General features: G+C 41.2%; 1 pseudogene; it reads right to left on the reverse strand.

Annotated features, from left to right (window-relative positions):
* Positions 1 to 21673: 21673 nt before the first annotated feature.
* The window catches only part of LOC145537735 (MYND-type zinc finger-containing chromatin reader ZMYND8-like), a 32729-nt pseudogene continuing 30571 nt past the window's right edge, over positions 21674 to 23831 (reverse strand).

Raw genomic sequence — 23831 nt, forward strand, 5'->3', positions numbered from 1 at the left:
TGTCGTCGTTCACTTTTGCCATCTCCTGTTTGACCACTCAATTTGCCTTGATTCATGGACATAACATTCCAGGTTCCTATGCAGTATTGCTCTTTACAGCATCCGACTTTGTGTCTATCACCAGTCACATCCACAGTTGGGTACCGTTTTTGCTTTGGCTCCATCCCATCATTCTTTCTGGAGTTATTTCTCCACTGATCTCCATTAGCATATTGGGCACCTACTGACCTGGGGAGATCATCTTTCGGTGTCCGATCTTTTTGCCTTTTCATACTGTTCATGGGGTTCTCAAGGCAAGAATACTGAAGTGGTTTGCCATGCCCTTCTCCAGTGGACCACTTCCTATCAGATATAGGTACAGTCTGATATAGGTATAGGTATAGTCTGGTGTGTTCTACCCAGCAGGCCACACTGCCTCTCGTTTTTACCACTGGTCTTCCTACTTATTGTATGCCTGAAACAGTCTACCTCTGACCCTTGGACCACTAAAATTTGCCATGAAGCAAGCCACACACACATATTATAAGTGTTGGAAAGTGTCAGTTGCTCAATGGTGTCCGATCTTGGCGACCCCATCGACCGGGCCCCACCAGGCTCTTCTGCCCGTGGAATTTTCCAGCCAAGAATACTTGAATGGGGAGACAGTTCCTTTGCCAGGGAATCTTGACAAATTGAACCTTGGTCTCCCACGTTGCAGGCAGATATCTTACTGTCTGAGCCGTGCACATCAAGGACAATGAGAATACCAGGTATTTCACTGACTAGCCGCCATACTCAAAGTCCAAGGTCCATGGTCCAATTGTCCTATTGAATAGTTCCTTTAATGGTTGGTACTAGTAATCCATGCTCTAAAGTCAAGGTGAAAGTTGCTCAGGCATGTCTGAGTCTTTGCAACCCCATGGACTCAGCAGGCCATGGAATCTTCTAGGCCAGAATACTGGTGTGGGTAGCCTATCCCTTCTTCAGCAGATCTTCCTGATCATCAAGGAATCGAACTGGGGTCTCCTACATTGCAGGCGGATTCTTTACCAACTGAGCTATCAGAGAAGCCCAATCCGGGCAGTAAGGTCCACCTCTAAACTGCATGTCCTATTACAAAGTGATGCACAGATTCAAATATGTATGAGTAAGAAGGCTTCTGAGGAGCAAAATAACCAAGTGGTTGCTATTGAAAATATCTATATATGAAAGAGTTTAGAAGTTCCAGGGAGCTGTCTTGATTATGAAGCTTGCAGGGAAAGGAAAAAAAAAAAAAGGAAGACAGAGCTTTGCAGGCCAACATTCATTCCATAATTCAGCTCCTACAGCTTAAATAGTACCTATTGCATACACTGTTCTCTGAAGCAGAAAAGGTTAAAGCTTAGAGTCTGGCAAGTGGCAATTTGATCCAATTGATAATCTAATCCACACACCTGGAGCTGACTAAGGCACAATTCATGAACTCTACTATACTCTTTGCAGCCAAAGTTGGAGAAACTTCATAGAGTCAGCACAGCAAAGACTGGAAGCTCTCTGTGGCTCAGATCATGAACTCCTTATTGCCAAATTCAGACTTAAATTGAAGAAAGTGGGGAACACCACTAGACCATTCAGGTATGACATAAATCAAATCTCTTATGATTATGCAGTGGAAGTAAGACACAAACTTAAGGGACTAGATCTGATAGACAGAGTGCCTGATGAACTATGGATGAAGCTTCATGACATTGTACAGGAGACATGGATCAAGACCATCCCAACAAGAAAAAAAAAAAATACAAAAAAGGAAAATGGCTGCCTGACGAGACCTTACAAAGAGCTGTGAAAAGCAAAGGAGAAAAGGAAATATATACCTGTTTGAATGCAGAATTCCAAAGAATAGCAAGGAGAGTTAAGAAAGCCTTCCTCAGTGATCAGTGCAAAGAAATAGAGGAAAACAATTCAAAACGATTGAATGGGAAAGACTTGAGATTTCTTCAAAAAATTAGAGATACCAAGGGAACATTCATGCAAAAATGGGCTTGAAAAAGGACCAAAATGGTATGTACCTTACAGAAGTAAAATACATTAATTAGTGGTGACAAGAATACACAGAACTGTACAAAACACCTTCATGACCCAGATAGTCACCATGGTGTGATCACTCACCTAGAGACATGCACCCTGGAATGTGAAGCCAAGTGGGCCTTAGGAAGAGGCACTACGTACAAAGCTAGTGGTAATTATGGAATTCCGTTTTTAAATCCTAAAAGATGATGCTGTGAAAGTTCTGCGCTCAATGTGTCAGCAAATTTGGAAAACTCAGAGGTGCCCACAAGACTGCAAATGGTCAGTTTTCTTTCCAATCCCAAGGAAAGGCAATGCCAAAAAATACTCCTTGCTTGGACCTACAATAAACATCACACTACACTGGCTTTCACCACAGCTCACAGTCAGTTGTTTGACTTTACTGCACACAAGCAAGCACACCCAAGTTTTTTTGGTAAAAGTATTGACTTCTAAGAGTGTGTGCACTAAAGAGTGATACAATACTTTTATTTCAAGAACCAAGTAGACTTATTGATGTAATTTGTTTGTGTAAAATTTCTTGAGGAATGAAATTTTGCAAGTTTCATATTTGTGGTTTCTATTTAAGTAAGCAGCCTATATTTTAGGTTGATATAATTCACTTGATAGTAAAGTAAACACTGGCTGAGTGTTACCCTTTAATTGTTAGGAAACCAGTGATTGTGTGATGTCACTGCTGCTCAGATTGAGAAACAGTGATGATCTGTGAGGATCTAGAGAGATTAGCTTTGTAGTGTAGCCACACATCATTTGAATTTGCACTGTGTAAAATCAGACAAATTAGAAAAGTATTTGAAGAATGATTTGAAATGGCACATAGTTTTTTCATAAATTAAAAGTGTGTTTCCTAAAGATAGATCAGTTGGTTCAAAAACCTGCATTAGATCTCCTTCATGATATCACACAATTACTGGGAACTTGGTCTTGAGGTCTCTGATTGAAGAAGAATCTTTTCAGGTTTTTTTAATATATATATATATAAATTTATTTATTTTAGTTGGGGGCTAATTACTTTACAATATTGTAATAGTTTTTGCCACACATTGACATGAACCAGCCATGGGCCCACGTGCGTTCCCTCTCCTGGGCCCCCCACTCACTTCCCTCCCCATCCCATCCCTGCGGGCCATCCCACCGCCCCGGCCCTGAGCATCTGTCCCATACATCGAACATGGAATGGTGTTCTGTTTCACATATGACAATATACATGATTGAATGCTATTCTCCCAGAACGTCCCACCCTCACCTTCTCCCTCAGAGTCCATAAGATTGTTCTATGCATCTGTGTCTCTTATTCTGTCTCGCATATAGGGTTATCATTACCATCTTTCAAATTCCATATATATGCATTGGTATACTGTATTGGTGTTTTTCTTTCTGGCTTACTTCACTCTGTATAATGGGCTCCAGTTTCATCTATCTCAGTAGAACCGATTCAAATTTATTTTTTTAAAGGCTGAGGAATATTCCATTGTGTATATGTACCAGAGCTTCCTTATCCATTCGTCTGCTGATGGACATCTAGGTTGCTTCCATGTCCTGGCTATTGTAAACAGTGCTGCGATGAACATTGGAGTACACGCGTCTCTTTCAATTCTGGTTCCCTTGGTGTGTATGCCCAGCAGTGGGATTGCTGGGTCATATGGCAGTTCTATTCCCAGTTTTTTAAGGAATCTCCACACTGTTCTCCATAGTGGCTGTACTAGTTTGCATTCCCACCAACAGTGTAAGAGGGTTCCCTTTTCTGCACACCCTCTCCAGCATTTATTGCTTGTAAACTTTTGGATAGCAGCCATTCTGACTGGTGTGAAATGTTACCCCATTGTGGTTTTGATTTGCATTTCTCTAATAATGAGTGATGTTGAGCATCTTTTCATGTGTTTGTTAGCCATCTGTATTTCTTCTTTGGAGAAATGACTGTTTAGATCTTTGGCCCATTTTTTGGTAGGGTCGTTTATTTTTCTGGAATTCAGCTGCAGAAGTTGCTTGTATATTTTTGAGATTGTTTATCTGTTGTTTCGTTTGCTATTATTTTCTCCCATTCTGAAGGCTGTCTTTTCACCTTGCTTATAGTTTCCTTTGTTGTGCAAAAGCTTTTAATTTTAATTAGGTCCCATTTGTTTATTTTTGCTTTTATTTCCAATATTCTGAGAGGTGGGTCATGGAGGATCCTGCTGTGATTTATGTCAGAGAGTGTTTTGCCTATGTTTTCCTCTAGGAGTTTTATAGTTTCTGGTCTTATGTTTAGATCTTTAATCCATTTTGAGTTTATTTTTGGGTATGGTGTTAGGAAGTGTTCTAGTTGCATTCTTTTACAGGTGGTTGACCAGTTTTCCGAGCACCACATGTTAAAGAGATTGTCTTTTCTCCATTGTATATTCTTGCCTCCTTTATCGAAGATAAGGTGTCCATAGGTGTGTGGGTTTATCTCTGGGCTTTCTATTTTGTTCCATTGATCTATATTTCTATCTTTGTGCCAGTACCATACTGTCTTGATGACTGTGGCTTTGTAGTAGAGCCTGAAGTCAGGCAGGTTGATTCCTCCAGTTCCATTCTTCTTCCTCAGGATTGCTTTGGCTATTCAAGGTTTCTTATATTTCCATACAAATTTTGAGATGATTTGTTCTACTTCTGTGAACAATATCATTGGTAGCTTGATAGGGATTGCATTGAATCTATAGATTGTTTTGGGTAGTATACTCATTTTCACTATATTAATTCTTCCAATCCATGACCACGGTATATTTCTCCATCTGTTTGTGTCCTCTTTGATTTCTTTCATCAGTGTTTTATAGTTTTCTATATATAAGTCTTTTGTTTCTTTAGGTAGATACATTCCTAAATATTTTATTCTTTTTGTTGAAATGGTAAATGGTATTGTTTCCATAATTTCTCTTTCTGTTTTCTCATTATTGGAGTATAGGAATGCAAAGGATTTCTGTGTGTTAATTTATATCCTGCAACTTTACTATATTCATTGATTAACTCTAGTAAGTTTCTAGTAGAGTCTTTAAGGTTTTCTATGTAGAGGATCATGTCATCTGCAAACAGTGAGAGTTTTACTTCTTCTTTTCCTATCTGTATTCCTTTTATTTCTTTTTCTGCTCTGATTGCTGTGGCCAAAACTTCCAAAACTATGTTGAATAGTAGTGGTGAAAGTGGGCATCCTTGCCTTGTTCATGACTTTAGGGGAAATGCTTTCAATTTTTCACCGTTGAGGATAATGTTTGCTGTGGGTTTGTCATATATAGCTTTTATTATGTTGAGGTATGTTCCTTCTATTCCTGCTTTCTGTAGGGTTTTTATCATAAATGGATGCTGAATTTTGTCAAAGGCTTTTTCTGCATCTATTGAGATAATCATATGTTTTTTTTTTTTTTTTCACTTTTCCCCATTCTATTTGCTATGAAGTGATGGGACTGGGTGCCATGATCTTAGTTTTATGAATGTTGAGATTTAAGCCAGTTTTTTCACTCTCTTCTTTCACTCTCATCAGGAGTCTCTTTATTTATTTATTTATTTTCATTTTTTCCACTTTTTTTTTTTAAATAAATTTATTTATTTTAGGTGGGGGCTAATTACTTTACAATATTGTAATAGTTTTTGCCATACATTGACATGAATCAGCCATGGATTTGCATGTGATCCCCTTCCTGGACACTCCACCCACCTCCCTCCCCATCCCATCCCTCTGGGTCATCCCATTGCCCTGGCCCTGTGCCCTTGTCTCATGCATCAAACATGGAATGGTGTTCTGTTTCACATATGATAATATACATGTTTCAATGCTATTCTCCCAGAACGTCTCACCCTCACCTTCTCCCTCCGAGTCCATAACATTGTTCTATGCATCTGTGTCTCTTATTCTGTCTCGCATATAGGGTTATCGTTACCATCTTTCAAATTCAAAAATGGGCCAAAGAACTAAACAGACATTTCTCCAAAGAAGACATACAGATGGCTAACAAACACATGAAAAGGTGCTCAACATCACTCATTGTTAGAGAAATGCAAATCAAAACCACAATGAGGTATCATTTCACACCAGTCAGAATGGCTGCTATCCAAAAGTCTACAAGCAATAAATGCTCGAGAGGGTGTGGAGAAAAGGGAACCCTCTTACACTGTTGGTGGGAATGCAAACTAGTACAGCCACTATGGAGAACAGTGTGGAGATTCCTTAAAAAACTGGGAATAGAACTGCCATATGACCCAGCAATCCCACTGCTGGGCATATACACCGAGGAAACCAGAATTGAAAGAGACGCGTGTACCCCAATGTTCATCGCAGCAATGTGTACAATAGCCAGGACATGGAAGCAACCTAGATGTCCATCAGCAGACGAATGGATAAGGAAGCAGTGGTACATATACACAGTGGAATATTACTCAGACATTAAAAAAAAATACATTTGAATCGGTTCTACTGAGATGGATGAAACTGGAGCCCATTATACAGAGTGAAGTAAGCCAGAAAGAAAAACAACAATACAGTATACTAATGCATATATATGGAATTTGAGATAATCATATGGTTTTTATCTTTCAATTTGTTAATGTGGTGGATTACATTGATTGATTTGCGGATGTTAAAGAAACCTTGCATCCCTGGGATAAAGCCCACTTGGTCATGATGTATGATCTTTTTAATATGATGTTGGATTCTGTTTGCTAGAATTTTATTAAGGATTTTTGCATCTATGTTCATCAGTGATATTGGCCTCTAGTTTTCTTTTTCTGTGGCATCTTTGTCTGGTTTTGGAATTAGGGTGATGGTGGCCTCATAGAATGAGTTTGGAAGTTTACCATCTTCTGCAATTTTCTGGAAGAGTTTGAGTAGGATGGGTGTTAGCTCTTGTCTAAATTTTTGGTAGAATTCTGCTGTGAAGCCGTCTGGTCCTGGGCTTTTGTTTGCTGGAAGATTTCTGATTACAATTTCGATTTCCGTGCTTGTGATGGGTCTGTTAAGATCTTCTATTTCTTCCTGGTTCAGTTTTGGAAAGTTATACTTTTCTAAGAATTTGTCCATTTCTTCCAAGTTGTCCATTTTGTTGGCATATAGCTGTTGGTAGTAGTCTCTTATGATGCTTTGTATTTCTGTGGAGTCTATTGTGATCTCTCCATTTTCATTTCTAATTTTGTTGATCTGATTCTTCTCCCTTTGTTTCTTGATGAGTCTGGCTAATGGCTTGTCAATTTTGTTTATCTTCTCGAAAAACCAGCTTTTAGTTTTGTTGATTTTTGCTATGGTCTCTTTTGTTTCTTTTGCATTTATTTCTGCCCTAATTTTTAAGATTTCTTTCCTTCTACTGACTCTGGGGTTCTTCCTTTCTTCCTTCTCTAGTTGCTTTAGATGTAGAGTTAGTTGATCTATTTAATTTTTTTCTTGTTTCTTGAGGTATGCCTGTATTGCTATGAACCTTCCCCTTAGCATTGCTTTTACAGTGTCCCATAGGTTTTGGGTTGTCGTGTTTTCATCTTGATTCATTTCTATGTATAATATGATTTCCTTTTTGATTTCTTCTGTGATTTGTTGGTTATTCAGAAGCGTGTTGTTTAGCCTCCATATGTTGGAATTTTTAATAGTTTTTTTTTTCCTGTAATTGAGGTCTAATCTTACTGCATTTTGGTCAGAGAAGATGGCTGGGATGATTTCATTTTTTTTTTTAATTTACCAAGGCTAGATTTATGGCCCAGGATGTGGTCTATCCTGGGGAAAGTTCCGTGTGCACTTGAGAAAAAGGCAAAATTGATTGTTTTGGGGTGGAAAGTCCTGTAAATATCAATTAAATCTAATTTGTCTATTGTATGATTTAAAGTTTGTGTTTCCTTGTTAATTTTCAGTTTAGTTGATCTATCCATATGTGTGAGTGGAGTATTAAAGTCTCCCACTATTATTGTGTTATTGTTAATTTCCCCTTTCATACTTGTTAGTATTTGCCTTATATATTGTGGTGCTCCTATGTTGGGTGCATATATATTTATGATTTTTACGTCTTCTTCTGGGATTGATCCTTTGATCTTTATGTAGTGTCCTTCTTTGTCCCTTTTCACAGCCTTTATTTTAAAGTCTATTTTATCTGAAATGAGTATTGCAACTCCTGCTTTCTTTTGGTCTCCGTTTGCATGAAATATGTTTTTCCATCTCTTCACTTTCAGCCTGTGTGTGTCGCTAGTTTTGAGGTGGGTCTCTTGTAGACAGCATATATAGGGGTCTTGTTTTTGTATCCATTCAGCCAGCCTTTGTCTTTTGGTTGGGGCATTCAACCCATTTACATTTAAGGTAATTATTGATAAGCACGATCCCGTTGCCATTTACTTTGTTATTTTAAGTTCATGTTGAAACATCCTTTCTGTGTTTCCTGTTTAGAGAAGATCCTTTAGCATTTGTTGGAGAACTGGTTTGGTGGTGCTGAATTCCCTCCGCTCTTCCTTGTCTGTAAAGCTTTTGAATTCTCCTTCATATCTGAATGAGATCCTTGCTGGGTACAGTAATCTGGGTTGTAGATTATTCTCTTTCTTTACTTTAAGTATGTCCTGCCATTCCCTTCTAGCCTGAAGGGTTTTTATTGAAAGATCAGCTGTTATCCTTATGGGGATCCCCTTGTGTGTTATTTGTTATTTTTCCCTTTCTGCTTTTAATATTTGTTCTTTGTGTTTGATCTTTGTTAATTTGATTAATATGTGTCTTGGGGTGTTTCGCCTTGGGTTTATCCTGTTTGGAACTCTCTGGGTTTCTTGGACTTCTGTGACTATTTCTTTCCTCATTTTAGGGAAATTTTCAACTATTATCTCCTCGAGTATTTTTTCATGGCCTTTCCTTTTATCTTCTTCTTCTGGGACTCCTATGATTCGAATGTTGGGGCGTTTCATATTGTCCCAGAGGTCCCTGAGGTTTTCCTCATTTCTTTTGATTCTTTTTTCCTCTCTGCTTTTTTTATTTCCATCATTCTATCTTCTACCTCACTTATCCTATCTTCTGCCTCCGTTATTCTACTGTTGGTTCCCTCCAGAGTGTCTTTTATCTCCTTTATTTCATTATGCATTATATATTGGCTCCTTTTTATTTCTTCTAAGTCCTTGATAAACATTTCTTGCATCTTCTCAATCCTTGTCTCCAGGCTATTTATCTGTTACTCCATTTTGCTTTCAAGATTTTGGATCATTTTTATTATCATTATTCTAAATTCTTTTTCAGATAGATTTCCTATCTCCTCCTCTTTTGTTTGGTTTGGTCGGCATTTCTCATTTTCCTTTACTTGCTGAGTATTTCTCTGCCTTTTCATCTTGTTTAGATTGCTGTTTTAGGCGTGGCCTTTCTGTATTCTGGTAGTATGAAGTTCCTCTTTATTGTGGAGGTTCCTCACTGTGGGTGGGGTTGGACAGGTGGCTTGTCAAGGCTTCCTGGTTGGGGGAGCTTGGGTCGGTGTTCTGGTGAGTGGAGCTGGATTTCTTCTCTCTAGAGTGCAATGGAGTGACCAGTATTAATTTTTGAGATGTCTATGGATTTGGCGTGCCTCTGGGAAGCCTGTGTATTGATGTTCTGGCCTATGTTCCTGCATTGCTGGTGAATTTGCGTGGTATGTCTTGCTCTGGAACTTATTGGCTCTTCACTGCAGCTTGATTTCAGTGTATATGTGGAGGATATTGGATGATGTCTTATTAATTAATGTTTCCCCTGGCTTTCAGTCTTATTCTTGCAGTAGCCTCAAGACTTCTCTATCCATACAGCATCAATAATAAAACTTTTAGGTTAATGGTGAAAAGATTCTCCACAGTGAGGGATACGCAGAAAGGTTCACTGAGTTACATGGAGAGGTGAAGGGGGTGCAGTTGAGGTGACCAGGAGGGGAAGAGGGGGACTCCAACGTGGAGAGAGCAGTCTAGCCAGTAAGCACTTCACTCTGTGCTCTCCACAGTCTGGAACCCTCAGAGCGGTTCACAGAGATACATAGAGAGGGGGGAGGATGGTAATAGAAGTGAGCATGAGTAGAAAGGGAGGAATCAAGAGGGGAGAGAGAGATCTGGGCAGTATCCTGTTCCTGAAGTGTTCTCTGGTACCCAGAACACCCTCAGAGATTCACAGAGTTGGGTTGAGAAGAGAAGGAGGAGGGTGGGAGATAGAGGTTCCCTGGGTGGGAAGAAAGAGCATCAATAGGAGGAGAGAGTAATCAGGTCAGTGATCACACTGCTGAGTAAAAATGGATCCTAAAGATTGGGTTCTTAAATGTACAAAATTGATATCAAATATGTAAAACAAAGATTAAAAATCTAGAGTATATGTTAGACTCTTATAAAACTTACAATATAAAAAAAAGAAAGAAGGAAACAGTGTAAAAAGAAAATAAAACAGTAAAACAGTAAAAAAAAGAAACAGTAAAAAAAGTAAAACAGGAAAAAAAACAGTAAAAAAAGAAAACACAAAAGGTATAAGATATATGTATGGAGTTTGCTTCAAAAATAGGGTTTTTTTTTTTCAAGTTAATAGTGGGTTATGAAAATGAAAGTTAAAGGTGTAATAGAGGACTTGAATAAAAAGGAAAGAAGAGAAAAAAAATTTAAAAAAAAATAGTAATAGTAAAAAAATATATATCCCGGACTTTCTCTGGAGCTGTTGTGAGCAGTGTGGGGTCTGCTCAGTTTCAGATAGATCCTTGTTCCTGCTTATACTTTTCAAGATCTATAGGTCCCTTTCAATGTATTCAGTATTAACTACAGGGATTTTAATCTGTTGGCCTGTCACTTCCAAGGCGCTTCCCTCTGATTATTTGGCTTCTGTTTGGAGGTCTCTTCAGTATCTAATTTCCGCCCTGCCACAAAGTGGTGGAGGTGGTCTCTTTAGGTTCTCTTGTTCACTCGTGCTGTGAGGAGGGAGGAACACTGCAAACCTGGCGTGTGTGTGGCGAGCTCGCAGTGTCTTGGCCGCACTGGGTTCGCCCCCTGCTCATGGCGTGTGTGCTTTCCCCGTCTACCCTGCTCAGGCTTCAGGTTACTCGGCCGGGGAGTGGGCCCTGAGATGCGTGCACTTCCCAGGTCTAAGCCACTCAGGTTCAGGCTCCCGGTTACTCCACAAAGGTGCAGACTCAGTTTCACCCACGGCTTGTGCCGTTCCCGGTCGGAGCTGCTCAGGCGGCCAGGAGTTTGGCGAGCGCACTCTCCCCTGTTGGGGCAGTGTGGCTTATCACCTCCCTGGTCCCCACCTCGGTTTACCTGGGCGCCCGGCTCCGGTGTGCTTTGTGTCGGTTCTGGGGAGCTGGTCTCTGGCTGCAACACTCCCGGCAGCTGTCGACCCTCCGGGATCTCAGGCAGTCTTTGCTTAGAAACTGGGAGCCTGTTTGCAGTTCGGTAGGGGTGCCCTCTCTGGGGCCGAGTTTGCCCCTTTCCGACTCTGGCTGGCCCCGCCTGCCTGCTGTGTCTGGCAGGGGATGGGGCGATCCGCAGCCAGCTAGCTCTCCTCTGGTATCGCTCAATCCTTTGTTCTGTGAGCAGGCCGGCGGAGCCTTAGAGTTGGGCTTTTCGCAGGATAGTTCTCTCTCTCTGGCTGTCCCACAGTTTAGGTTGCTATCTCATGTTAGCTGCCTCAGATTGCCCTCAGGGCACTCGGGCCCAGTCCTTACCCTATGCAGTGCCGCCCCCTCCTCTCCATTCAGCCCCCACTTGCTGGTGGCAGATGATGCGAGAGTCTGGAGTTCTTTGCTGGGAGTTGCTTTAAGCATGTAATCTGTGGGTTTTATTTATTTTTTCTCCCAGTTACTTTGCCCTCCAAGATAAGAAATCTTCCCCCACACCCGCCGGTGAGAGTGTTTCCTGGTGCTTGGAAATTGCTCCTCTTTTACGACTCCCTCCCCGGGATGGGTCTCCGTCCCTAACTGTTTCTTCACCGTCCAACTTTCACATCCATACATGACCACTGGAAAAACCATAGCCTTGACTAGACGGACTTTTGTTGGCAAAGTAATGTCTCTGCTTTTAAACATGCTATCTAGGTTGGCCAAAACCTTCCTTCCAAGGAGTAAGCCTCTTTTAATTTCATGGCTGCAGTCACCATCAGCAGTGATTCTGGAGCCCAAAAAACTAAAGTCTGACACTGTTTCCACTGTTTCCCCATCTATCTCCCATGAAATGATGGGACCAGATGCCATGATCTTAGTTTTCTGAATGTTGAGCTTTAAGCCAACACTTTCACTATCCTCCTTCACCTTCATCAAGAGGCTCTTTAGTTCTTCTTCACTTTCTGCCATAAGGGTGGTGTCATCCACATATCTGAGGTTATTGATATTTCTCCCGGCAGTCTTGATTCCAGCTTGTGTTTCTTCCAGCCCAGCGTTTCTCATGATGTACTCTGCAGAGAAGTTAAATAAGCAGGGGGACAATATACAGCCTTGACGTACTCCTTTTCCTATTTGGAACCAGTCTGTTGTTCCATGTCCAGTTCTAACTGTTGCTTCCTGACCTGCATACAGATTTCTCAAGAGACAGGTCAGATGGTCTGGTATTCCCATCTCTTTCAGAATTTTCCACAGTTTATTGTGATCCACACAGTTAAAGGCTTTGGCATAGTCAATAAAGCAGAAATAGATGTTTTTCTGGAACTCTCTTGCTTTTTTGATGATCCAGCAGATATTGGCGATTTGATCTCTGGTTCCTCTGCCTTTTCTAAAACCAGCTTGAACATCTGGAAGTTCACGGTTCACGTATTGCGGAAGCCTGGCTTGGAGAATTTTGAGCATTACTTTACTAGCATGTGAGATGAGTGCAATTGTGCGGTAGTTTGAGCATTCTTTGCCATTGCCTTTCTTTGGGATTGAAACGAAAACTGACCTTTTCCAGTCCTGTAGCCACTGCTGAGTTGTCCAAATTTGCTGGCATATTGAGTGCAGCACTTTCACAGAATCACCTTTGAGGATTTGAAATAGCTCAACTGGAATTCCATCACCTCCGTTAGCTTTGTTTGTAGTGATGCTTTCTAAGGCCCACTTAACTTCACATTCCAGGATGTCTGGCTCTAGGTGAGTGATCACACCATCGTGATTATCTGGGTCGTGAAGATCTTTTTTGTACAGTTCTTCTGTGTATTCTTGCCACCTCTTCTTAATATCTTCTGCTTCTGTTAGGTCCATACCATTTCTGTCCTTTATTGAGCCTATCTTTGCATGAAATGTTCCTTTGGTATCTCTAATTTTCTTGAAGAGGTCTCTAGTCTATCCCAATCTGTTGTTTTCCTCTATTTGCACTGATCGCTGAGGAAGGCTTTCTTATCTCTCCTTGTTATTCTTTGGAACTCTGCATTCATATGAGAATATCTTTCCTTTTTTCCTTTGCTTTTCACTTCTCTTCTCTTCCCAGCAATCTGTAAGGCCTCCTCAGACAGCCATTTTGCTTTTTTGCATTTCTTTTCCATGGGGATTTTCTTGATCCCTGTCTCCTGTACAATGTCACGAACCTCTGTACATAGTTCATCAGGCACTCTGTCTATCAGGTCTAGTCCCTTAAATCTATTTGTCACTTCCACTGTATACTCATAAGGGATCTGATCTAGGTCATATCTGAATGGTCTAGTGGTTTTCCCTACTTTCTTCAATTTAAGTCTGAATTTGGCAATAAGCAGTTCATGATCTGAGCCACAGTCTGCTCCTGGTCTTGTTTTTGCTGACTGTATAGAGCTTCTCCATCTTTGGCTGCAAAGAATATAATCAATCTGATTTTGGTGTTGACCCTCTGGTGATGTCCACGTGTAGAGTCTTCTCTTGGGTTGTTGGAATAGGGTGTTTGCTATTATCAGTGTGTTCTTGTGGGAAAACTCTATTAGCCTTTGCCCTGCTTCATTCTGTACTCCAAGGCCAAACTTGCCTGTTACGCCAGGTGTTTCTTGACTTCCTACTTTTGCATTCCAGTCCCCTATAATGAAAAGGACATCTTTTTTGGGTGTTAGTTCTAGAAGGACTTGTAGGTCTTCATAGAGCCGTTCAACTTTAGCTTCTTCGGCATTACTGGTCGGGGCATAGACTTGGATTACCGTGATATTGAATGGTTTACCTTGGAAACGAACAGAGATCATTCTGTCGTTTTTGAGATTGCATCCAAGTACTGCATTTCGGACTCTTTTGTTGACTATGAGGGCTACTCCATTTCTTCTAAGGGATTCTTGCCCACAGTAGTAGATATAATGGTCATCTGAGTTAAATTCACCCATTCCAGTCCAGCTTAGTTCGCTGATTCCTAGAATGTCAACGTTCACCCTTGCCATCTCCTGTTTGACCACTTCCAGTTTGCCTTGATTCATGGACCTAACATTCAAGGTTCCTATGCAATATTGCTCTTTACAGCATTGGACTTTGCGTCTATCACCAGTCACATCCACAGTTGGGTATCGTTTTTGCTTTGCCTCCATCCCATCATTCTTTCTGGATTTATTTCTCCACTTATCTCCATTAGCATATTGGGCACTTACTTACCTGGGGAGTTCACCTTTCAGTGTCCTATCCTTTTGCCTTTTCATACTGTTCATGGGGTTCTCAAGGCAAGAATACTGAAGTGGTTTGCCATGACCTTCTACATCAGCTTAAAATAAAGTCTGCTTACATAAATAGTAACCAAAAACATGAAACCTGCAAAATGTCATTCCTAAAGAATTTTTACGCAGAAAAATCACATCAATAAATCTACTTCCTTCCTGAAATAAAACTGATTGATCACCCTTCTATACACATATTCTTAACTTTCAGGACTGTTACTAAGCAAAACATGGGTCTGCTCACTTCTACACAATAAAGTCAATCAACTGATTCTGGGCTTCAGTGAAAGCAAGTGTAGTGTTTATTGTATGACCTTGAACAGAAGTGTTTATATTAATGCAGAGTAAAATAGGAACTGAAATTAAGACTCATTTTACTCTTAATTATTTCAAAATAGAAATTGACACTATGAATTTGAATATGTAATTTTATTCTTCAAATAAGAGAATTGTAGGAATTTGTTGACATCTCCCAACATTAATTTTACACTTCAATAACCTCCATAATCTGACACTTATTTGGTAGATCAGTTGTTTTAGGGCAGTTTTCAAATAATGAAGATGGTTGACGAGTGGATCTTGAAAGAGAAGCAGCAGATGTATCAGGGACTTTGGCACTGGGAGAAATAAATTCTCTGACTGTTGTAGTTTAGGAAAAGGATGGTCATGGGCTGACATATTACCATACAAAGCTGGAAAGGTAGAAGGCTCCATCCTCAGTCCAAACTAACTGCTCTGTAACGGAGATATGTTGTGGTACAGAGAAATAGAAGTAGACATAGTTGGAAAATTTTCACTGGAGCCATTTGATTTAGTGCAGTTGCTGTGTTTAGTCCCATGACAAATGATCAACCTAGATTGTGGGATGGGGAGGGAGATGGGAGGGTGTTCCCAAAGGGAGGGGATATATGTGCCTCTATGGTTGATTTATTTTTAATTCTGACAGAATACAGAAAAATTCTGTAAAGAAATTAGTCTTCAATTAAAACAACAACAACAACTAAAGCAGCAGCAGATTGCTGTATCACAATATGCTTCTGTGGTCTAACTGATATTTATGATGGAGAAGAGAAATCATTTCAAGTTCAGGCACTTGCATCAGCAGCTATCTGGATGATAGAAGGCTTTCATAGGTATGGCACACTTAAATGTGTGCAGGCTGAAAATACACTCTGTCCTCTAGTTTCAGGATGAAAGTCAGAGTTTTGATCATCCACATTACCCCTTGCTTTAACATGCTTCTTATAATCTCGGAATAATGAAGATACTGTAGAGACATTTTTATTCCCAACTCTTCTTTTCATTCTTACTAAATTTGTGGATTACCTCGTTCAAAATTTCGATTATGATAGAATGCAACTAACATCAAAGGAAAACAATTATTTAGTAAATTTTTAAACCCAGGTAAATCAGAAAAAAACTAAGAAAAATTGATTCCTTTAATCATAAGAAGTTAATAGCATCTAATAACTCCCTGCATTAGTATTTTTAAAAACTTACATAAGAGTAGAAATTATTCTCCTCAAGTAAAATATGCTACAAATATCCAGTAAATACAACTTTAAATGGCTTCAGGACTTGTGTCTTGTTCCAAGTTTTTATCTTTTGTGTGTGTGTGTGTGTGAAAATGTAATTTAAAGCCTGTTTATTAAGCTGGCAAAACAATTGCCACACCCAAGAGAGTAAATGAACTATTTGGTATAATTTTCAGGCTGAACAATTTCGGTCCTCTTGCTCAAGGCTATGCCATTACCTTGCTCATCTTCTGTTATTCTTTCTATAATAAGAGCTGGATTTCGTATATCTGATGAGACCTTCAGCCCATAAAATTGCAACTGCAAAGTGTTTAAAGATATTGTTCTAAGAAAGCAGCTGCTATCTTTACATTGCATAAACTTTTAAAAATTTTTGGCTCTCACCACATGCTTCCACCAAACTCCTCATAGAACACAGGTTTACTTTGTTAGGATTGCTTGTGTCATTGTGTTCCTGTCTAGACAATATGCTAGATAATGGCAGGAATTGGGTCTTGTGTCCCTAGCACTTAGCACAGTTCCTAGTATAGAATCAGTGCCTAATAAATACTTGTTTTGCACATGGACAGTAACTACCATGTAACCTGCTTCACTGGTGACCTAATAAAGACCTTGCGGAGGTGCTCAAAAAAAAAAAATAAATAAAGCCTATGGCTCTCACCATAAAGCTCTCACCACAGGCTTTATTTTAAAGTGTATTTTATATGATATGAGTATTGCTACCCCTGCTTTCTTCTGTTTTTTTTTTCCCCCAACCCTTCACTTTCAGTCTGTATGTGTCCCTTGTTTTGAGGTGGGCCTTTTGTAGACAACATAAGTAGCGGTCTTGTTTTTGTATCCATTCAGCTAGTCTCTGTCTTTTGATTGCGGCATTCAACCCATTTACATGTAAGGTAATTATTGACAGGTATGATCCTGTTGCCATTTGCTTTACTATTTTCGGTTCAGGTTTATGCAACCTTTCTGTTTTTCCAGCCTAGAGAAGATCTTTAGTATTTGTTGAAGAGCTAGTTTGGTGGTGCTGAATTCTCTCTGCTTTTACTTGTCTGTAAAGCTTTTGATTTCTCCTTCATATTTGAATGTGATCCTTGCAGGGTACAGTAATCTGGGTTGAAAGTTTTTCTCTTCCATCACTTGAAGCATGTCCTGCAATTCCCTTCTGGCCTGAAGAGTTTCTGTTGAAAGATCAGCTGTTATTCTTATGAGAATCCCTTTGTGTGTAATTTGTTGTTTTTCCCTGGCTGCTTTTAATATTTGTTCTTTGTGTTTGATCTTTGTTAATTTGATTAATATGTGTCTTGGGGTGTTTCACTTTATGTTTATCCAGCCTGGGACTTTCTGGGTTTCTTGCATGTGGGTGACTATTTCCTTTCCCTTTTTAGGGAATTTTTCAACTATTATCTCCTCAAGTATTTTCTCATGGCATTTCTTTTTCTCTTCTCCTTCTGGGACTCCTCTGATTCAAATGTTGGGGCCTTTAACATTGTCCCAGAGGTTTCTGAGGTTGTTCTCTATTCTTTTAATTCTTTTTTTTTTCTATTTTCCTCTCTGCTTCATTTATTTCTACCATTCAATTCTACCTCAGTTATCCTATCTTCTGCCTCTCTTATTCTACTTTTCTTTCCCTCCAGAGAGTTTTTGATCTCATATATTCCATTATCCATTATTGATTGGCTCTTTTTTTTTTTCATCTAGGTCCCTGTTCAATGATTCACCATCATCTCAATCCTTGTCTGCAGGCTATTTATCTGTAACTCCATTTTGTCTTCCAGATTTTGGATCTTTTTTAACCTCCTTATTCTGAATTCTTTTTCTGGAAGACTCTCTATCTCCTCCTCTTTTGCTTGGTTTGGTGCACATTTATTATGTTCCTTTCCTGCTGATTTACATGTTTAAACCCCAACCTTGACTAACACACTTAAAAAATGATTAAAAGGACAAATTTTGTTACATCTCATTTACCATATTTTAAAAAAAAAATGTGAAATACCCAAAGCAATTATACACTTTAAATGCTATCTCAATAAATCCTTTTTAAAATGTCAACCAACCTGGCTTCCCAGTTCCTTCTGATCATAATTCTGCCCCCATACCCCTTGATTTCTTTTCATTCTCTGATCTCATCAGCTCCATCTCCAATGCTGAATCCCTCATTCTGGCCCCCTCAACTTTCTCCTATTCTGAGAAGATCCAGAAGCCCCCTCAGGTTTTTTTATTTGCTCTCCCTTCTACTTTGGGTGTTCTTCCAATAAAGGTACAGGCTCTGAGATCTAGCTGCCCAGCAGAATCACCTGAATAACTTATGAATGCCCCAACCCCACCTGAGAGAGTCAGATATCGTTACTTGGGGAAAGAGGGTGGCACCTGAACATTTATTGTTGTTTTAATACTTGCCAGACACTTCTAACATTCAGCCAGCACTACTAAATCACTGCTGAAGGCATCATGCTCAGTTCCCACATAAAGGTTTCAGTTCAAAGGCCAGTTCTACAAGAGGCTGTCCCCAATCACACCAACTACTTCCCTTCCATATGCTACATATTTGATTCTGTCCCACCTAAGATTCTATCATATACAGATCTGCTTCCCAGTGAGAATGTCAGATGGATGAAGGCAGAGCCTGTGTCCTCAGTGCTTGGTTCACCACAGATGCTCAGCACACAACTGTTTCATGAATGACCCTCCACCGGTGCCCTCCTGGGTCCAGCTTCCGCTCTAAGGGCTGCAGTTCTCCATGACGACCATTAGGTGGCGATAGTGCCTGGCTGCATTAAAGGTCATCTCTAGACCCACCAATGGAGAAGGCAATGGCAACCCAATCCAGTGCTCTTGTCTGGAAGATCCCATGGATGGAGGAGCCTGGTAGGCTGCAGTCCATGGAGTCGTGGAGAGTCAGACACGACTGGGCAACTTCATTTTCACTTTTCGCTTTCATGCATTGGAGAAGGAAATGGCAACCCACTTCAGTGTTCTTGTCTGGAGATTTCCAGGGACAGGGGAGCCTGGTGGGCTGCCATGGATGGGGTCCCACAGACTCGGGCACAACTGAAGGGACTTAGCAGCAGCAGGAGACCTACCAGGCCAACTGTGAAGGTCGGGGCAGTGGTAGAAGGGGGTAGGTGGTGGGGCCCATCCTGCCCTGTGCTTAGCCATTGCTCAGAGAAAGGAGAAAGGACCACGGCAGACAGTTGGTGGCCTCCCTCTCCTCCTCATTTCTAGACTCTGAGCCACTGAGCCCTGAAAACAGCCCACTCAGACTAAAGTCAGAGGCAGAAGGTCCTGCTTCCCTGTCTGGAACCTCCAAGTCCTGGCCAGTCCCCGAGCCCTGGATGTAACCTCCTGAGATGAATTCCATAGGTCCCTCACCTAGCTGATGACTTGCACACAAGGCTGGTCTGCTGGCCATGGCTGGTATCAGCAGACAACCTGAATATCCATCAACTGGGAGTTGTGACACACACTGCCACCTTCCACGTGGCAGGCTCCCATACCCCGAGAGAAGAATAAGGAAGCTCTTGTAAGGTCTTCTCTAAACTAGTTCCATTCCATTCCTTTCACAACACCAGCCAGGGATGGCTTGAGGGGCCAAACATGCCCTGCTTTTGTCTAGCCATGGAGCTGAGGAGTGTTCCCATGTTTAAATGATGGAAAAAAATACTTATGTGACCCATGAAGATGAAATGACCAGGATGTGCCTGGGCAGAGTCAAGGTCACACGTTGCCCACAGAGCTCCTGTAGCTCAGGTTGCCATCTTGGCTACTGAAAGACAAATTCATTCCCTGCCAGTGTTCTTCTGAGACTGACCCCAGATTTCCCTTCTGTCTCCATCTCTGTCAGTAAATTCTCTCGAACTGAACTTCCCAGGAAAGCTGCAAGTGGGGACATTTATTTATAATGTGGAGAGAAACCTTCCTGACCTCATGTGACCCCATCTCCGTCTTTGGCCCAAACCTGATACATCCATCCTGACCAAATGGAAAACTGTCAGTTCGAGGAAGAGCAAGGCATATTTTTTCCAAAACAGCTTCATTTAAAAAAGGTGAAGATTCTGAAAAAATTAGGGGGTGGGGAGAACCCATAAGAACATACCTCGTGAATCTACTGGTTCAGTCACAAAGAAACACCCTCATCAGAGAAGATATTTAAGTTTCATACAAATGTTATACAAAGAAATTGTGAAAAAAATACTTCCGTATGCGAAAAGCAATTATGCTTCACAAATAAGGCTAGGTTTTTGTTTCTTTTGACAACTGCAATTGACAAATGTTCTTTCTTGTTTTCCTCTAGTACACTCTTTTTTATTTCTTTTTATTATGAGTAACTAGCTGGAAACTATACAGTTCACATCCTCTTATCAATAATGAAGAGAAAGGAAACAAGATTAAAGTGTACAACAAAATGTACTGAAATGATATTGTACAATTAATTTTTATCCTATACATACATCACCTTTTTGCTTTGTTCAATGCTTCTTGAACATACATACAAAATGGTACGATAGCATACAGAGTGTAACGGCAGAGTGGTGTCCTGCTTCCCCTCAAACTGCTTTTGTTTCATATTGACATAAAAACCTAAAATTCCATCATATAAACATTACATACATGCTTCATCTCAGGCTCAAATGTCCTCCGAGTGTGTCTTGCCTTTGACTTTTCACTTCTATGAAGCATGGCCATCTCTTACCAAGAAGGTGTAAGTGTCTTTAAAGGAACCACAAAGCAAAGAAAATCTCTGTTTTGGAGCTTCGGACTTGAATGCTTTCTACGGTCTTCTCTTCTGCAAACTGCGGTGAGCGGGGTTGTTTCTAGTTAATCATCTGTAAACAAAGATATGGGTTTTTCCTTTTTTTCTTTTGTCCCTTTTATTGGAGTAGAGTCATCATGGAAATCACATCAGATTAATGAGCACATCTATGTGCTCTTCTGGTCCAGAGAGCTTCCCTTTTAAAACATGGTAACATAGTACTTGAAATGGGCCAGTGGGTGCATGTGATGTCTCCATAGCAGCACTAAACTCCGTGCTGGAAATTCCTGATCCCAATGTGCTGTGTGCAGACATAAAATGGAAACAGCTCACAGGGTGTCACAGAGAAGGAGCTGTGCACCGTAAAGCAACCCCTGTCCCCTCTCTGTACCCCTGTGTCAGACTGGCTGGGTGACCATCCTTTCTCCAGCATCCAAACATTCTTTTTGTTATTGTGTGTGTCTTTTGTTTTGTTTTGTTTTGCTTCTCTCTCTCTCTCTCTCTCTCTCTCTCTCTCTCTCTCTCTCTCTCTGTCTTTTAAAGAAGTTAAAGTTAGTACAAGTGTGAAAAGGGGAAGGTACTTTAGGCTTGATGACAGTCACAAATTGTATATTATTTACATCTAAAGCAAAGATTTCATGTGGGTGGAACATTCCACAGTGAAGGGTAATGCCAGACATGATATAATGTGCCCTGCCCTCCATGCCAGTTGCAGAGGCCAAGTCAGAGGGTGGCAGTCCTCCTGTCTCATGTTTCTTTGCCATTTCTGGTTTCCCTGGTGTCTGGATTTTTTCCCTCTATGGAGTGGGTGGTGTGTGTCCTAGCATGTCACTAGGCACAGAAGGTGCCCAGGTGGGACTCTTTCAGGATGAGGCTCATTGAACTGGTACCAGTGTTCTGTTCAGAGTGGGCTGAGCCTCGCTTCTCCTCACTGCCGCTCCAGCAAGTAGATTTACTGCTCTGGGAATGGTCTGGGAGGGGGAAAGCCAAGGGGAAATGGAGATTTAGCTTTCCTGCCCATCCCTGGCCATTTCTGCCCATCCCCTTCTACTTGATCTGCACCTGCTTCCCCAGGAAGCCACCTTCCCCTCCCAACTCTCCAACACACAGGGGGGAAATCCTGCCACTGTTTACTGATCTGGATTTTTGGGTCTTTAAGGATTTAACAAGAGCTGGTTGGAAAAACAGAAGGGCTTTGTGCTCAGAAAAAATAAAGATGAGGGAGGAAACGTACTAACGTATCGAGAAAGGGGTTTCTTATGCAGTAATTGGGACCAGGCACTCTTACTGCATGTGTAGACACAAAGAACCCCAAGCTCTTGTTATATTTAACCTTGGGCACCAAGAAAGGCACTGAGATTTGGTGTTCAGTCTACTTAATCCTGTTAACGGAGTTTCTTTCATCACTGTATAGACAACTTGAAAGCAGACTTATACCTCAACCAGCCAAAGGAAAAAGAGTGAAGACCAGAATGGTCAAGCCCACCTGGGCTTAACGGTTAAGCCCAACTGGCTCCGAGTATGGACAAGCTAATGGGTCAACAGAGGATGAAAGAACCACAGTAAGGGCTAAGGGAGTTTCAAGGACACATGCACCATAAGGAGCTACATCGTGGATGAGTAAGACGTGAGGACACTGAATGAAGAGCCAAATGAGTTGTCTGTCCAGCGGGGAGACACCCAGCCTGCAGTCTCAGTGGGATGGCCGACTCTGAGAGACCCACCAGCACATCACTGAGATCTCATCTTATATTAGATCGTTTACCAAGTTCAGACAGATAGGGACAAAACTTCTTTTTTTTTAACTTCTTGAGGTGGGATGATAATATATGAACACAAGAGGTCAACTATCAAGCTTAGAGACAGAATCAGAGTGGGGGAGCAAGGGACCAGATCATCACCTAGAAGGGTAAGTACTCTTATCATCGCCTAGTGATAGGCAGAATGTGTGTGGTTCTGAGCTCTGGTTCGAGAAGAGAAGCAGCAAAGACAGTGATAAGGATCTCCCAAGTCACATATTCACTCAGGAGAGAACACATTCTCGTCACTTGTATCTATGACCCAAAGGGAGCGCTATTGTGGTGGGCAGAGCTGGGTTCCAGGGTGGAGCTATCTTAGGGTTCTTGAGTCCAAATCCACCCCTTCTTAGACATTCTTCCCTACTCGTGACACCTACATTGTTAGTCCTCTGGAAAGTCGGTGATTGAGCTGGTCATCACGACACGGAAACTCTGACAACAATGTACTCAAGTCACATCGAATCTCCCCAGCTCTGCTGAAGGCAGAGAACAGCTAGGCAGCGGGGCTTAGCTTACTTAGCACAGGAGCTACATCCCAGAGCAAGGCCACCTGAGTAAGTGCAGAGCCTGACCTCTCCCATGGACAGGACAGGGCACTCTGGCTGATTCAGCCAATCACTGCAGAGGAAATGGGTGTTACTTCAGCACTCACCATGAAAATAGCAAGGATGAAGCCCCTTCAAGAAGCCAGATCGGGAATTCCCTGGCAGTTCAGTGGTTAGGACCTCGTGCTTTCACTGCCAGGGGTACAGGTTCAATCTCTGCTTGGGGAACTAAGATCTCATGAGCTGGTTAGCATGGTCAAAAAATAAATAAATAAATAAAATAAAATAAAAGCAGGAGAGAGAGAGAAGCCAGACCATCCATCCTCTCTCTCTCATATCCTCCTGCTGTTTCCAATGGCCATCAGGAGCACAGTGAGGAAGAAACCAGGCAAAGCCAAGACCCATCACTCAGAAACATACATGCTCACAAAGAAAACACACACACACACACATTCACTCAGGAGACGAGCACACTGCCTGCTGGGAAAAGATCCCCGTTGGCTGTCATGAAGTTAGTTCATACTTCCACTTCTGCACTGGGTAGTTTGGTGAGGCTGGTGCTCTGTGATGTTTGGGGGCACAGGCAGGTGGTTTGTCACACCTGTTGCTAACTGAAGATACAGCAAGGCAACGTCAGAGACTGGC

This window comes from Giraffa tippelskirchi, chromosome Y, assembly GCF_054371585.1.
Source record: "Giraffa tippelskirchi isolate mGirTip1 chromosome Y, T2T-mGirTip1v1.2.pri, whole genome shotgun sequence".
NCBI lineage: Eukaryota > Metazoa > Chordata > Mammalia > Artiodactyla > Giraffidae > Giraffa > Giraffa tippelskirchi.